The sequence below is a fragment of the Heloderma suspectum genome, chromosome 3, assembly GCF_057233095.1.
Source record: "Heloderma suspectum isolate Gila_16-S chromosome 3, 16-S_ref, whole genome shotgun sequence".
NCBI lineage: Eukaryota > Metazoa > Chordata > Lepidosauria > Squamata > Helodermatidae > Heloderma > Heloderma suspectum.
In genome coordinates, this window is record NC_139460.1 from 193,886,871 (window position 1) to 193,903,608 (window position 16,738).

At 45.8% G+C, this 16,738-nt stretch overlaps 1 long non-coding RNA gene across 1 annotated transcript in view; it reads right to left on the bottom strand.

The window, feature by feature from the left end:
• Positions 1 to 10,244: 10,244 nt before the first annotated feature.
• LOC146350577 (uncharacterized) overlaps positions 10,245 to 16,738 on the bottom strand; it is a 70,602-nt gene continuing 64,108 nt past the window's right edge. The window contains exons 5-6 of the long non-coding RNA XR_014789321.1: positions 12,900 to 13,173; positions 10,245 to 10,498 (exon numbers count right to left, since the gene is read on the bottom strand). This is a non-coding gene — a long non-coding RNA (uncharacterized LOC146350577). The remainder of the gene's footprint in view (positions 10,499 to 12,899; positions 13,174 to 16,738) is intronic.

Genomic DNA, 16,738 nt, shown 5'->3' on the forward strand with positions numbered 1-16,738 from the left:
TCCATTGGAAGAGACTAATCAGCTTTTTAAAATGTATAATCACATTACATCAAAACCCATAGGAAAATGCAACTCAAAATGTCTAACCCAAACACAAACAAGAAATATAGACAAGAGTTTGTGGTTGTAGATAACCAGAGAGCAATACCACTGTTAGGCCTTAAGGTGGTCTAGACTGTTAAAACTGATGAAGATACAATTCCAGAACATATTGGTTGAGTGATATAAAATTCAGATGAAACTGGAAGCTGGAATCAAGAAAGGATTCAGAGAGAATTCAGGGATATGTTTGAGGGAGATCGACAGCTAGATGGAGTTATCAACTAGAGATTGATACAAGTATGAAGCCAGCTAAATTACCCAAGAGGAAAGTAGTGGTAGCTTTAGTACAGCCTCTGAAAGAGGAGTTGCAAAGTCTACAACAGTGGGGAATTATTAAACCAGTAGAGAAAGGTACAGACTAGATAAGCCGTCTGCTGGTAAACCGAAAACCATCAGGGAAACTGAGAATATGCATTGATCCAAAGACCTTAAATAAAGCCAAGAGAAGAAGTCATTTTCCATTGTCAACTTTTGAGGATATATTAGGGATGGCGGAGAATTTCGCCATGGACTCCAGTGAGGCCAGATTCTTTGGAATCTAGCCCCCCTGAGTCCGTGGCGGAATGGAACAATCCCCCTGCCACCCCACGAAGTCTGCGCGGACCGGATCCTGCCTGCCTCCAGTGGGTCTGGATCCGGCTGCTGCTGGCCGCCATCCAGGCTGTGGCTGCGAATGGCGTCCTGCATAGCGGATGCCATTGGCGTGCCTCCCTTTGGCTGTGATAAGCTACATAAATCCTTATGTAGCCTATCACAGCAAAGCAGGGACACAAATGGCATCCCCTACGCGGGACGCCATTTGCAGCCGTGGCCAGAAGTCAGGCTGTGGCGGGCGGCTCTGGCCGGTGGCTCTGCAGACTTGCCACGGAGCACAGCCGGCCGGGGAGGATTCCGGCGGGGGGGGAATGGATCACCTACCCCCCCAGCAGACCCCCCCACGGACGCAGGTAAGTGGGGTTTCGTACACCCCTAGGACATATTGCCAGATCTGTCAAAAGCAAGACTATTCTCCATCTGTAATGTCAAGAATGGATTTTGGCATATTGAGCTGGATGAAGAATCCAGTTATTAGACAGCATTTGCCACACCCTTTGGGAGATATCGCTGGCTAAGAATGCCAATGAGCATCAGTCCTCCCCTCAAGGTATTTCTAAATGAGTTGATACAAGATGTGGAGGGTCTGGAAGGAATTTGAGCAATAGCTGATGATGTGCTGATAGTGGGACAGGGTAATGACCTACAGTAAGCACAGCAGGACCATGATCATAAATGAATAGCATTTCTGAAAAGATGCAGAGAAAGGAATATTAAATTGAATAGAGTCAGATTCAGATTCAGAGGGTCACAGAAGTACCATATACTGGCCATTTACTTACCTCAAGGAGCCTGAAGGTAGATCCAGAAAATGCAAGAGCTGTTTGGGACATGCCATGACCCTAAGATGTCCAGGGAGTCCAGAGATTTCTGGGAATGACCCAACTATTTAGCTACGTTTTGTAAATACCTCTCAGAGAACTGTGAGATCCTGAAGCAGTTGACACATTGAGAGACACTTTGGAAGTGGCCAGAGCAACATGAAGATGATTTCCAAAAAGTAAAGGAGATGATTGCAACAGCCCCCATCTTGAAACATTACAACCCAGAAGAACCATTAATGCTTCAGTGTGATGCATCAGAAACAGGTCTAGGGACTACCATGCTACAAGGAGGACAGCCAGTTGCATTTACGAGCAGAGCCTTATCAGAAACAGAAAAGGGGCATGCCCAAATTGAAAAAGAACTACTGCAATTCTTTTCAGAGTGGAGAAACTTCACCAGTACACATATAGCCCACAGTAGATGTCCAGACTTACCAGAACTCTCTGGAAAATATATGGGGGAAAAAAACCTTACTCAGTGTATCAAAATGCCTACAATGCATGATGATGCATCTGCAGAAGTATGATACACAAATCAACTACTGCCCTGGTAGAGACCAGGGCCATGTTTCCATGACGATGAAGACGTGAATGGGGGAGTATTGGATTTTTTTAAAGGAATCAGCTTTGCTGCACTTTGGTCCATGCAGGGCTCCATGAGCAGATTCTCCAGCCCAGTAAAAATTGCTTCACAGAACATACTTCCTGGTGGGAGTGGGGGCTAGAGTGAACATCATCTGACTGGCAGGGGCTTGCTCAACCAATAAGACAAGCTTCCCTCCCCCCCCCATTTCTCCTTTCTCCTGAAAGACCAGATGTACCTGCATTTCAGGAGCAAGCCTCATTGAGCACAATGGGAGTTACTTCTGAGTAGACACACATATGCTTGTGCTACGTGAATCGTCACGTAGCCTATCACGGGTGACTTTAAAAAAAAAAAAAAGCGCGTACGCGAATGGCGGCCCCCATAGGGAGCCGCCATTCACGTTCCTTATTTAGTCGCTGTAGTCTACGTAAATGTTTACGTAGACTACGGCGAAAATAAGGGCAACGCAAATAGCGTTGCCCTTATTTTCGCCGTAATCTACGTAAACATTTACGTAGACTACAGCGACCAAATAAGGAACGGGAATGGCGGCTCCCTATGGGGGCCGCCATTATCCATACACTTTTTTTTTTTTTTTAAGTCACCCGTGATAGGCTACGTGACGATTCACGTAGCCTATCACGGCTGACTTTGCAAATCTAGCCGTGATAGGCTACGTGAATCGTCACGTAGCCTATCAGGGGGCGTTTTTTTTTTTTCCTTTAATTGCAATGGCGGCGGCGGCAGCCGGTCGAAAGACCGGCTGCCGCTCCCGCCTCGCTCGAACTCCCGCCGAACCGCCGGCCGGACCAGCCACCGGGAGGGACATTCGGTAAAGGTAAGTCCCGTCCCGGGGGGGGGGGTGCGGGGTGCGGGGGGGGTGCGGAGGATTTCTCCCCGAAACTTGTTCGGGGGGCCGAACACGTTGGCGCTCGGCCCCCCGAAGTTTCGGGGAGAAATTCTCCACCATCCCTATCCTGAACCCGGCATACCTACCAGAAGCTGCCATGGAGGGAACAGTAGAAGCTGAAGTAGGAACTATCAATACTGTACAGTACTTACCCATATCTGAGGAAAGATTAAGAGAGATTCAGCGACGAACAGAGGAAGACAACATCCTCCAGAGACTGAAACTCATGATATAACAGGACTAGCCAAAAACAAAAGATCATGTACCACAAGAGATAACCCCATTCTTCCAGATACGGGATGAACTTTGTGTACAGAACGGCATCATCTTCCAGGGAGAAAGAGCAGTAATTCCAAAAGCCATTTGGACAGAAATCATGCACAAAGTGCATTCAGCACATCTGGGATGTCTACAACAGACCAGGGAAGCAGTCTACTGGCTAGGAGTGAATGAGCAACTGAAGACATTCATGGGAAAATGTGAAGTGTGCAGATCCTGGGAAGACTGACATCCCAAAGGAACATTATTACAGCATGATATTCCAGAGAGACCTTGGGCAAAAGTAGGTGTGGATTTGTTTAGCTGGACAGATAAGGAATACATGATCATTGTAGATTACTTTTCAGAATCTGGGAGATATACTACTTATATCTCTGCCAGGCAGTCATACATAAGATAAAAGCACACTTCGCATGATATGGGATACCAGACATGGTGTGTTCAGATAATGGGCCCCAGTATGTTGCAGCAGAATTCCAGGAATTCAGCAAGAACTGGGCTTGTAAACACCTTATTTCGTGACCTGGGTATCTCAGAGTAATAGCAAAGTAGAATCTGCAGTCAGCTAAGAAACTCTTGAGAAAAGCAAAAACATGAGGGACAGACCCATATCTAGCACTTCTAGATCATCGAAATACTCCATCCCAAGTCCTAAACTCAAGTCCAGCACAAAGTCAAAGAACAAAGGCACTTTTACAAACAAGTGGGAGGCTATTAGATACAGGGGTTACAGGAGTATCCGTTGGTGAACTGAGGAGACAGCACCAGCAGAGACAGGCCCTGTATTACAACTGATCAGCCAAAGAACTCCAGATGTAGACCAGGGGACACAGTGACAGTCAAGCCCCTAACAAAACAGGACAGAGTCTGGCACAAGGCAACTGTAATTCAAGACCATAAGCCATGATCGTATTAGGTACAGATGGAGAGAGGACAAATACTGAGAAGTAGCAGAAGACATCTAAGCAAAACAACAGGAGAATTGGATAATGCCATGAATTCAAATGAGGGACAAGCATGTAACCAGCAGAGGATCCTACAGAATGAGACAAGCAGGGAATCCTTGCCATGTGCTGACCAGGTAGAGATACACCAGAGGATAATCCAGAGGAATGCAGAAGAAGAGACTGCAGCAAGGACACACCCTGAGTCTACAGGGGAGCAGAATAAAGGATGGCAATTGAAGGATGTAATCGCTGAACCCAGACACCCTAGAAGGGGACAAGCTATTAAGAGACCTGCACACCTGAAAGACTTTGTGTAACGTTCCAGTTCATTTTTTATTTTAATTTTTTTTCTCAAAAGAGATGTAACAATATGAAAGAACTACTACATTCAGGCTGAATGGGTTGTGCGTCCTGGGAGGAACCAGGAAGTAGTAAAGGGCAACATCTCCTGCTTCTGACCTGAGGCCACTGCCTGAGTGAGCACTGTAGAAAAGCCTCTTGTTTAAATAAAACTTAAAAGTTTGTTTAGAAATCAGAGTCTGATTCTACAAGGAGCAACCTACCAACTTTGAAACAAATACAAGGGAAGCTTCTCTCTATTTAAACTGTTTAAAAGAGGGCTCACCTCCATCTGGCAGGATGTGAGAATAGCAGTCATACCAAACCCAGGAAGAGATGTCACTCTCACAGATTCTTACAGGCCCATGGCACCCTCCACACATTATCACATGAAGGGGATCCCAATCCAAGCAATGACTGGGGAGCAGGGCCAGGGAGCACTGGCCCTGCCCTGCTCGCAAGTAGGCTTTCTTCCTGCTGGGGTCAGTGGCATGTCCAATGACAGGGGCAGGCCACAGTCCTGCTCCCCATTCATTGTGTGGTGCCATCTTCATGCGATTAACACAGGCTCATCTCTTTCCTAAATCAGGACATTATTACTGGTTTTACCTCTTTGCCTCTTGACTTAAATTCATCACTCAATACACAGCAACACAAACTAGTTTGTGCCTGGTTGCCATTTGGCTGACTCATTGAGGAGAACCTTAAATTATTATGTATTGCTGCTCTCAAAAGGGTCATCCACTTATGTCTGGATGAGGAGAAGGCCTTTGATCTCTTGAAAATTGTTTTAAAAATTTAAAATAGAGTTTAATTTAAGAAGTTTTAAAAAATGGGTAGGAAGGAAAAAAGGAACAGCACCAAAACCAGGGTATGTGTTGGGGGGGGGGGTCCTAAAAGGAGGTGAAGTCTCAGCAGACTAGTGCTTAAAAAATTAAAGTTTAGTATGACATATGATATACCCAACATATTTCAAAATGTAGTCTTTGTTCCTCAAGGGCAAAAAGAAGAAACATCCACTGTCTTCGTCCAGTAATATAAACTACAGAAGTTCACTTAGAGCTACCCACTGTATGATTATTATTTTTGTTGATGTTACATATTTTGACTATTTTAGATCTTTTGCAAGCAGCCTGGAGAATTTGTAATTGTATAGGCAAAGTATATATTTCTTAAATGAATAAATATATAAACCACCACCTGCAGATTTCCTAATAATACATCACACATCTCACTCCACAGGTGTTGAGTCTTCTTGGGGAAAAGGGTCGTATCTCACTGACGGAACATGAGTTTTGAATGTGGAAAGTCTCAGATTCAAACTTTGCCATTTCCAGTGAAAAGACCTCATGTAGTCAGAAGACCCACTACAATCACAGTCCGTATACAGTACTGCACGTGTTGTACCACACAACTGCTTCAGTATTAAGCAACTCTTCTCTTTGGTTACCATTGCCTCTTATGTAGAAAAGTGGTCTATGCAATAGCACACACTAATTTCTTAAATAGTCATCACCTGCTTATCATAAATCATTCCACTTATCTTGCTTCCAATTTGTCACAGAACCTGTCAACAACCAACATAGTACAAATGCTGTACCTTCCTCCCAAGGGCTCTTCACAGTTATTTATCTTGATGATGTAGATGCCTGTTTATGTCAGTTATATATTGTACTGAAAATATTGCCTGCACCACCAGGTGTTAGAACTGAGAAGGGGAAACAAACAAACAAACAAACAAACATACATACATATATATAGGTCATCAGCAGGCTTTGAATGACAGGTCTGATGCAGCAGGAAGGGCCCAAGAAGCAGGGCTAGACAGGTTATAAGGCTATAAGCCCATTACCATGAGGAACATAGGGAGGCTAAGAAGCACAATTTGTTACATGTCTACTCTAGGGATGGCGGAGAATTTCTCCCCGAAACTTCGGGGGGCCAAGCGCCAACGTGTTCGGCCCCCCGAACACGTTTCGGGGAGAAATCCTCCGAACCCCCCCCGCCCCCCGCACCCCCCCCCCGGGATGGGACTTACCTTCACCGAATGTCCCTCCCGGTGGCGGGTCCGGCCGGCGGTTCGGCGGGTGTTCGAGCGGGGCGGGAGCGGCAGCCGGTCTTTCGACCGGCTGCCGCCGCCGCCATTGCAATCAAAGAAAACAAAAAACGCCCCCTGATAGGCTACGTGACGATTGACGTAGCCTATCACGGCTAGATTTGCAAAGTCAGCCGTGATAGGCTACGTCAATCGTCACGTAGCCTATCACGGGTGACTTAAAAAAAAAAAAAAAGCGCGTACGGATAATGGCGGCCCCCATAGGGAGCCGCCATTCCCGTTCCTTATTTGGTCGCTGTAGTCTACGTAAATGTTTACGTAGACTACGGCAAAAATAAGGGCAACGCTATTTGCGTTCCCCTTATTTTTGCCGTAGTCTACGTAAACATTTACGTAGACTACAGCGACCAAATAAGGAACGTGAATGGCGGCTCCCTATGGGGGCCGCCATTAGCGTACGCGCTTTTTTTTTTTAAAGTCACCCGTGATAGGCTACGTGACGATTGACGTAGCCTATCACGGCTGACTTTGCAGATCTAGCCGTGATAGGCTACGTGAATCGTCACGTAGCCTATCAGGGGGCGTTGTTTTTTTTAAAAAAAAACTTTCGCGTTCGCGGCCGGGCGAGGCGGGAAGCCTCCTCCCCGGCCTGAATTTCGGCCGGGGCGAGGCGGGAAGCCACCCCCCCCGGCCTGAACTTCGCGGGGGGAGCAGCGAAGCGCCTCCCCCCCACCGTGAACGTCCTTCGACGACAGGTAAGGGACTTTCGTCCACCCCTAGTCTACTCAGAAATAAGAGCCATTGAGCACAAGGGAGTTTATTCCCAGATAATTACAACCTAAATTGGAGATCATGGAGGGCGTTTATGCAGCCTTATTTCCCGATATTTGTATGAGTTTGTCCAGATCTTGTGAGATCTTGTGCGATTTGCTGGAGCCAGTAAGTAGAGGTGTTACAAGCTAACAAACAATATTCTGAGGAGTGGGTTGTTGGTCGTGTTGAGCAGAGGGAAGTAGGGAAGCAAGGAGAGCGCTTTGAAAGGTAACTCATCCTTGGTTAAAACTGCATGGAGATGGTTTTTGAGGTGATTCCGTTTACATACAGATTTTCATGAAATTGGGTTAGCTCCTCCTGGCGCAAACAGTAGCCGACAATGCAGTATATTCATAAAAAAAAATGCTTGGGCAAATGCCATTAGTTCAGGGGTCAGGTGGGCAGAGCGAATGAGTGGAGGCCTGCTCTCCGTCCCTCCCCCACCCCCATGGCTCAGTAAAGCTTTTAAAATCAGTACAGCTCTGTGTACCTTCACACTTCCTCTTCTCCACAGCTGCAGTTTCAAAGCATCAGGGCTGGCTCCTCTCCCCACCCTGGTGCACAAACGGGCAAAAGAATTCTCCTGACCCCTCTGCTCCTGTGCTGAGCAAAGTACAGTTGAAGGCAATAAATTACTTCCAGGTAGACATGTTTAGCTCCCTGCTGTCTCCACGCCCCTGCCCCGTGCAATGTTCCCTTCTGCCAATCAGCGCCACTTCCACCAGCCAGCTGAGGTCACACAGACTTCCAAACTGCACTGAAGCCGCTATGATGGGAAAATCCGTCACAAAATGGGCCAATCTACACGGGGCTTTTACTCCAGTTCTACTCCACCCTACTCCTCATACTGACAATCATGTCAGATGACGCACGCCTCTCCCTGTAGCTGGCATGGCATTTCTTCCCCTAAGTCTGGGGTTTTTTCAAACACATTTTGTGATGGATTTTCCCAGAGCCATACTGATTTTAAAAGCTTCAGTGAGCATGGGGAGGGGGCAGAGAGTCCAGGACTATCGGGGGGGGGGGGCTGGATAACTGCCCTCGGCCCCCACACCGGGGGGGGGGCTGGATAAGCGTTATTTTGTTTTATTTTAATAAAATGCAAGCCATTCACATAATCCAAGGCAAGGAGGACATTTTTTTTTAATTTCAAAAAACATGCTTACACATGCTCAGAATGTTCCTGCTGCTCCAGAGCCTTTCACAGAATCATAGAATAGTAGGGTTGGAAGGGGCCCTCAAGGCCATCGAGTCCAACCCCCTGCTCAGTGCAGGAATGCAAGTCAGAGCAGCCCTGACAGATGGCTGTCCAGCCTCGTCTTGAATGCCTCCAATGTGGGAGAGGAGCAGAAAGGCTTTAGAGTCTGCCTGGTGCCCAGCGCCAGGCAGTACTAGCCCCCTAATTAAGAAGGGAAGCCGCACAAAAGATAGGGTCAGCCTGAGCTGGCCAATCAAAGATGACCCCTTCCCTCCACAAGGGAGGGGTGGTTTTGGTTGCACAGAGGAAAGCTGGCTGATTGACTGGCCAGTAAATGGAGTAGATGGCTGGCTGGCCAGTCAGTGGCCAATCAGAGCCACTTGTGGGTGTGTTGGGCTGTCCAAGCCCAGTTGAATGGAGTGGGTGGAGAGACTGGGGCACAGTATCTGCTTTATTTCCACTCTACCCTTCTTCATGTGTAGAAAGTGGGGTGGGGTGGGGTGGGGTGGGAGTGAGGAGTCCAGACCATCACTGTTTATTTTTTCATATTTATACCAGTATGTTCTTCATTTAAAAAACTTTCCAGTCTCTATTTTGGGTGCCTGGAGAAATTAATAGGTGGTGCTGGGTTGTAAAGTGCAACAAAAATCTTTGTTCCCATCTTGTTTGCACCATCTCCCCACCCCGCCAGAAAAAAACTTTTAAGTGGCCTCTTCTAGAAATTGTTTTCTCTATGTTGCTATTCTGGATAAATTGAGGTGGGGGGGGGCTGTGAGGGTCTGAACTGGTTTTACATTGGGGCCTTTTTTGTCTTCCATTATACTTGCCTTAAATAATTAATTGGCCTCCATTTTGTGGTTATACAATGCTTCTCCGTCTGTTTTTACCCTTTCCCTTCTTTTAGTGGTGCAAAGTAATGCCTTAGAACATATTATTTCCATCTAATTTCCTATTTTGTATTTGTTGTTTTTAAAAATTATGTTAAACCCTGTGATTATGTAACCCAAATTCAGCATTGACTTCAATTGCCTGCTGCCTCAGTTTTCCTGTGTGTGAAATGGGTCCCCCGCTTTCTTCCAATCTTTGATAAGTTGCCTCAGAACATATATTCCTGGCTAAATTCCTTTTTCTGCCTCCTGGGCCACACTTGTAAAAAAGCCTGTGATTATCTATGCCAAATATTCTAGGGCAACTTTTCAATCATTTCTTCCCACAGAGGTCACCCATTATAATAGAACTTCTGGTCGTAATCCTTACTCCACACTGGCTGGCTATGTGGTGCCTCATCGCAGGCCTTTCAATCATATGCATTTTCACTGTGAAGTCAGAACTAGTGCAATGGCTCTTGCACTCTTGAGTGTGAATAGCATTACAGTGGTACAAGGCATAGTATTTTATTTCTTGTTTTGAACAGAACTATCAGCTCATGGTGTTTTGTATTAATATTGTATTCTATTCCAGGCTTCTGACAAAAACAAGCTGAGGAAGCAGCTCAGAATTTGATTCTTGGCAGTGGTTACTACGCCACTGAAAGCTCTGCGTGCATATGTAACACTTTTCTTCAGGGTCTCTAAAGGGACACACAGCAAAGGTTTTGTTAACATATATCATTTTAATTTCTTAATTATTAATAATACACTTGTAAGGATTTTACATGCATAACAATACACTTATCACCAAAACAATAAAACAGAGCACAGCCCTCCCAAAGTTCTGTCTTTAGCTTGAGCCCACAACAAAAATATAAATAAAACTTCTCCCTGAAGCTTGATTTTTCTGCTGGCCGAAGAAGAAAAACAGTCTCAGTTCGCTCCAGCTCCGCAGCAATCTTCTCAAGGTGGACCAGGATCCTGCAACACAGGAACAAACTTTTCAAACAGCCCTTTATGCAATATAAAAGAACATAAACTCATGATGTTGGGGGGGGGGGGAATCATGACTCTTTAAAAAAAAATCAAAAGGGGACCTCCCTACTAACCTGTCTCAAGTGTTCAGGGTCTTACAGGGAGGAGCAAGCAAGCTTCTTCCACACCACCTTTTGGTAACTGCCTAAAATAGTGGCCACTCCCTATCTCACTCCTTTACTGAGCATGTGCAGGAATATTCCCACTCAGAATTCTTAAAGAAAAATATACCAGTGGGTTACACATACTTCTTCTAGGTGTAGTGAATGGAGGATAGGGTTGGCTGTAAGGGGAGGAGGCGGCCATATACCTTTTCTCCCAGCACTTTTAACTAAATGAAAAATAGTACATTTTAACCATTTTTTTCACCACAATTTCCGGTAAAATGGTCAGTTTGTAAGAGATAAACAACATCTCTTTTAAACATGAAAATACTCGGCCCAGTAACGGAGGGGACGCTGCTCTCCAAACCCACTTTACCATTGGGCGTGAAATATTTTTAATTAGCTATTGAAGAAAGATTAAATGTACTAATAATTAGTTATTAGGTACAAATATTTTGATACTTTTTAATTATGTAGGTATTTATTTGTATACTATAGCTGGGAATTTTTTATGGGATTTATGGTCTTTCAGTTACATATATTTTCAAAATTATTGTAATGTTTGTGTGTGACAGCCCCCCCCCCCCAGTTGCCCTGGCCCCCAGATTCCTCTGGGCTGCTCTGGTGGACAGCTAGCCTCCACTCATTTGCTCTGCCCACCTAACACATGAACTAATGCAGTTTCAGGTGCTCTTTGCCCCATGCAAGTGGGGAATTTTTTATGAATGCACCACAGTACTGGCTACCATTTGCCCCAGGAGGAGCTAACCCGATTTCATAAAAATCCGTATTTAAATGGAATTGCCTCAAAAAACCATCTCCATGTAGATTCGGCCAATGACTTTGGGGGGGAAAAAAACGCATTTAGGGAAATAAATGCCATGCTAGCTATGGGGAGGAGTGTGAGTCACCTGACTCAATCATCTTGGGGGCGGAGTAGAACTGGAGTAAAAGCCCAGTGTAGATTGGCCCCTTGTCAAGTTTGAGAGACTTATTGTTTGAGAGACAGAGAAGTGTGCCTCCCTAAGTAATTTGCTCAGAGTTCCAACACTTCCTGCTTGTGTTTCCTACGCAAAGGCAGGAGAAGCTAACAAGGTGTAATGTCCACCTGGTGGCAGGAGGGAGGTACAAGCACCTTAATTAGGGACATTGAGATCCTCCGGAACCAAGGTTTCCGACAGGATTTACAGGCTTCAGAATGTGTGTGAGAATGCACAGAACTAACTCTAGGTCCCAGGGAGAGGTAACAGTATCTCAAGGGCATTTGTCATTTGTGTATAATTAACATACAAACATGCCATACGGCTATGTCTGGCTATAAATACAAATTGGGTGCGGGGAGACATTTTAAAAGGGGCCCTACAGAACTAATCCTCTAGTTTTCAAAACAGACAAGGCCTTTTGTGAGGGTGAAGAGGACCAATGTTACAACAGGGTAGTCCCAGGCCCAAATAAATTATGCTTGGGCTCTTCATGCTATGCAGATGCCACAAAGCTAAGAAAAATGTGGAATGACATGCAGTCCTCACTTCTAGTTCCCTTCTGAAAGCCACATTTTGGATGACAGGCCTGTGCTACACATGGAGGAGACACTCTTAACAGTTGCTCATAGAACCAACCAGAGGGGAGGGGATCCTGGATTTAACCTGAAGAGCTGCCCAAGACCTGTTTTTGAACCAGTCAGAAACAATGACCACAGGGCTATCAGATTTAATTTATATGTAAGTGGAAAATTGCTAAGGAAGTCCAATACAGTTGCATTTGACTTCAAAAGAGAAAACTTATCTAAAATGAGGGAACTGGTAAAAAGGAATTTGGGGTGGGGGTGGGGAGTCAAGAGGATTAAATCTCTCCAAAATAATTGGAGGTTGTGCAAAAACACAGTAATAGATGCTCAGCTAGAATACACACTGCAGATCAGGAAAGGTAGCACAAAGTCCAGGAGGTCACCAGCATGGTAAAGTAACAGTGCCAAGAAAGCACAGTCAGGGCCAGAAATATTGGAACAAGGATAACTGTTTTGGCAGATGGCCTCTGTACACCACCACATTGAAGCTGAAAGGAAACACACCCAGATGGGGGTGAAGTCAGGACTTTCAGCTGTAATTCAAAGGGTTGGACAATGTGGGGTACTAACCATTAAGGAAGGACAGCCAGTGGCATACACACACACCCATCGTTGGTGGCTCATAAGTAATGGAACAAACCAACATCATTTCAAACTGAAGGATTGCCTTTAATACCTGGATGAAAATCCTTTGCAGTCAATGACTGCCTGAAGTCTGGAACCCACGGACATGACCAAATGCTGAGTTTCCTCCCTTGAGATGCTTTGCCAGGCCTTCAGCTGCTGCTTGTTTGTGGGTCTTTCTGCCTTCAGTCTTGTCTTCAGTAAGTGAAAAGCATGCTCTATTGGGTTGAGATCAGGCAACTGACTTGGCCACTGAAGAACATCCCACTTCTTTGCCTTCAGAACTCTTGGGTAGCTTTTGCTGTATGTTTTAGGTCATTCTCCATCTGCAATATGAGGCAGCATCCTATCAGTTTGGCAGCATTCGGCTGAATCTGAGCAGAAAGTATAGCCCTACACACTTCAGAATTCATCCTGCTGCTTTTATCAGCAGTCAGGTCATCAAGAAACACCAGTGACCCGGTACCATTGGCAGCCATGCATGCCCATGCCATAACACTGCCTCCACCATGTTTGACAGATGATGTGGTATGCTTTGGATCATGAGCTGTTCCTTTCCTTCTCCTTACTTTTCTCTTCCCATCATTCTGGTACAAGTTAATCTCCGGGGCACTTGTCAGCTTGGTCTGTCTGTGCCCCACAGCTTGGTGAGCAGGGTCCAGGAGGCCAGACGGGGGGGAGTCCATCAGACTCCACCCCTTCCTCAGACTCCCATGCCACCCCTAAGCTGAATGGTGGTAGATTCAGAACAGATAAAAGGAAGCACTTCTTCGCATGGCCAAAGTATGGAATTCATTATCACAAGATGTAGAGATGACCACTGACCTTGTTGGCTTTAAAAGGGGATTAGACAAATCCATGGAGGACAAGGCTACCAAAGGCTGCCAGTGATTATGGCTATATATTACCTCCAGAATCAGGTTCAGTATGTTTCTCAGTATCAGTTGCTGGGCAACATGTGAGGGAAGGTGCTGTTACTCTTATGGACTTCCTATTGGGGCATCTGGTTGGCCACTGAGGCCACAGGATGCTGGGCTAGATAGGCCATTGGTCTGATCTAGCACAGCTCTTCTTATACTTTTATGCTCTTATCCCCATGTCTGGGGCAAACCCGATTTGCTTGCCATTAGTCACTAGCCAAATGCCCATATTCAAGATGTGTCAATCAAGTGAGAATGGGGCCCCCAGGCCAACATTAAGCAAGTGATAATTTCATGGCACAACTGGCCCACAAAACAAATTGCAGCTGGTACAAACATATCCCAAACTATGTGCTTGCAAGTATGCAGTAATTTTGTCTTAATATTTAGTCTAGACAAACCCAGCCTGAAGCCTATATTTTTCTTTGCCCTCTTCTCCTAGGTAACATATGATACTTGACTGCTGTAATGTGTGGCAGTAGCTACTGGGGTATTTTCACTGCCAGTTCTAGTTGTTGTCCCTCATTTTTAATGTATTTTTATTATTTATTTAAAACATTTGTATCCTGCCTTATATCATTAAGATCTCAGGGTGGCATACAGATAAAATCAGTTTAAGCTGTATAAAACAATAAATAATTTAAACTTCTAAAAACATTCTAAACCATTAAACAAGCTAATATCAATTAAAATCTAAAACAATAAAAGAGGTAAAACAGCGTGCTACTTTAGGGAATGCCTTTAGCCCTCAAAGGCTTTGGTAAAAAGCCATGTTTTTACTTGGCACCAAAATGAGACCAATGTCTGCACCAATCATACCTCTACGGGGAGTGCATTCCACAACCGAGTTGCCACAGCAGATAAGGCCCTCTCCCATAGTGTATGTCTCGCACTAGGGGGACACAGAGGAGGACCCCTCCAACAGATCTCAGTCCTTGGACAGGAATATATAGGGAGAGGCGCTCCCTCAAATATCAAGGTCCCAAGCCGCTTAGGGCTTTAAATGTCACCACCAAAACCTTGAATTCTGACCGGAAGCGTACTGGCAGCCAGTGCAATTCCTTTAAAACTGGTGTTATATTATTTTTATGAGATGTTCCAGAAGAGCAGCCTAGCTGCTGCATTTTGCACTAGCTGCAACTTCTGAGTCATCTTCAAGGGCAGCCCTCTGTGAAGTGCATTGCAGTAGTCTAATCAGGAAGTTACCAGTGCATGTACTACTGTAGCTAGGTTATCCCTGACCAAGAAAGGCCGTAGGTGGCGTATCAGCCGAAGCTGGCCCCAAGTACTCCGGGCCATGGAGTCCACCTGGCGTTCCAGTGACAGGGAAGGATCTAGGAGTACTCCCAAGCTACTCCCCTGCTCCTTCAGGGGGAGTGCAACCCTGTCCAGGACAGGTCGCTTACCCAATTCCCGGACTCAGGAACCACCAGTCCACAGAGCTTCTGTCTTGTCAGGATTTAGCTTCAGTTTATTGGCCCTCACCCAGCCCATTATAGCCTCCAGATCCAGCACCTTCACCACCTCAGCCGACTCCGACGACAAGGGCAAATAGAGCTGGGCATCATCAGTGTACTGGTGACACCCCACCCCCAAACTCCTAATGACCTCACCCAATGGCTTCATATAGATGTTGAGCAGCATGGGGGATAGAATAGAACCCTGTGGCACCCCACAGCTTAATAGCCATGGGGATCCCCAAATACTACTCTCTGGAATCAGCCCTGCAGGTAGGAGCAGAACTTCTGTAGCACAGTGCCCCCAACTCCCATCCTGCGGAGTTGATCCAGTAAGACACTGTGATCAATGGTGTCAAAAGCTGCTGAGAGATCCAAGAAGATCACCATGGTAGCACTTCCCCTGTCTCCCCCTCATGCATCCCTGTATTGTCCTCCTAGAATAGAACACTATTTATGGGCTAAATCTGTACCAAGCTGAATAAAGCACACTTAATTTTTTAGACTTGAGTGTTTCTGCGTCCCAAATGTAACAGTCACCTTGGGCAAAGGCTGCTGGGAATTCTCCTGAGCACAACCCGTTGAAATGCATGGACTTGTTCTGTTTATTGCAGTGATGGTTATGCTGAAGCAGGTTCACTGTTGTTGCCTGTTCACTGAATTATATTGTTTGGTAACAGCACTCACACACAAAATAAGAAGTTAAGGCAGGAAAAAGGAAAACATTGGCGACAAAGGTTACACAAGGGTTTCTAAGGCTGTTATAATCTGAGTGGTAATCAGCTTGCAGGACTGGGACCCTGTTGCTCTTACATCCACTTCTGAACAGTGACACCACAGCCAGTTGTAAGATCTCAGCAAAGCTATAGGGCAAGGGTAGGCAACTTGTGGCCCTCCAGGTGTTTTGGCCTACAACTCCCATTACCCCTAGCCAGCATAGCCCATAGTGAGGGATAATGAGAGCTGCAGGCCAAAACACCTAGAGCAGCGCAAGTTGTCTGCCCCTGCTGTATGGGATAGGACACATCCTCCAATACACCCCAGCTGCCAAATCAAGACGATTACCCTAAGCCTGTGACAGTGACAGACTAAAAGGTCCTGCCCTAGACTTAAACAAGGCCTTAGGAAGGGAATGCCAAGTCATAACCTGCAATCCTGTTTAAAATGAGCCAGTGTTTGTGTTGTGCCACTGGCAGGCCAGCATGTGGAGGAACAACTCCCAGCAGGATCAGGACCAGGGACGGGAATGTAGCTGTGCATTAGGAAGTGGCTCTGCATTAATGCAGAGCAGAAGATCAACATGGAGGAGGATGTGTCAACTGCAGGCAAGCATCTCATCCAAGGAGTCCAACAGATAAAGGCTGGAACAATGGCAGAGGGAAGCAGGATGCAGATAGGGCAACTGTCAGCCTGGGAGGAGAGCAGTTAGTCAGAGAGACGAGGAGTTAGTCCAGCCCAGGAAATGACCTTGAGCTGGCTTATTCTTGCTAATAACTGCTTATGTAAGTGGTTGC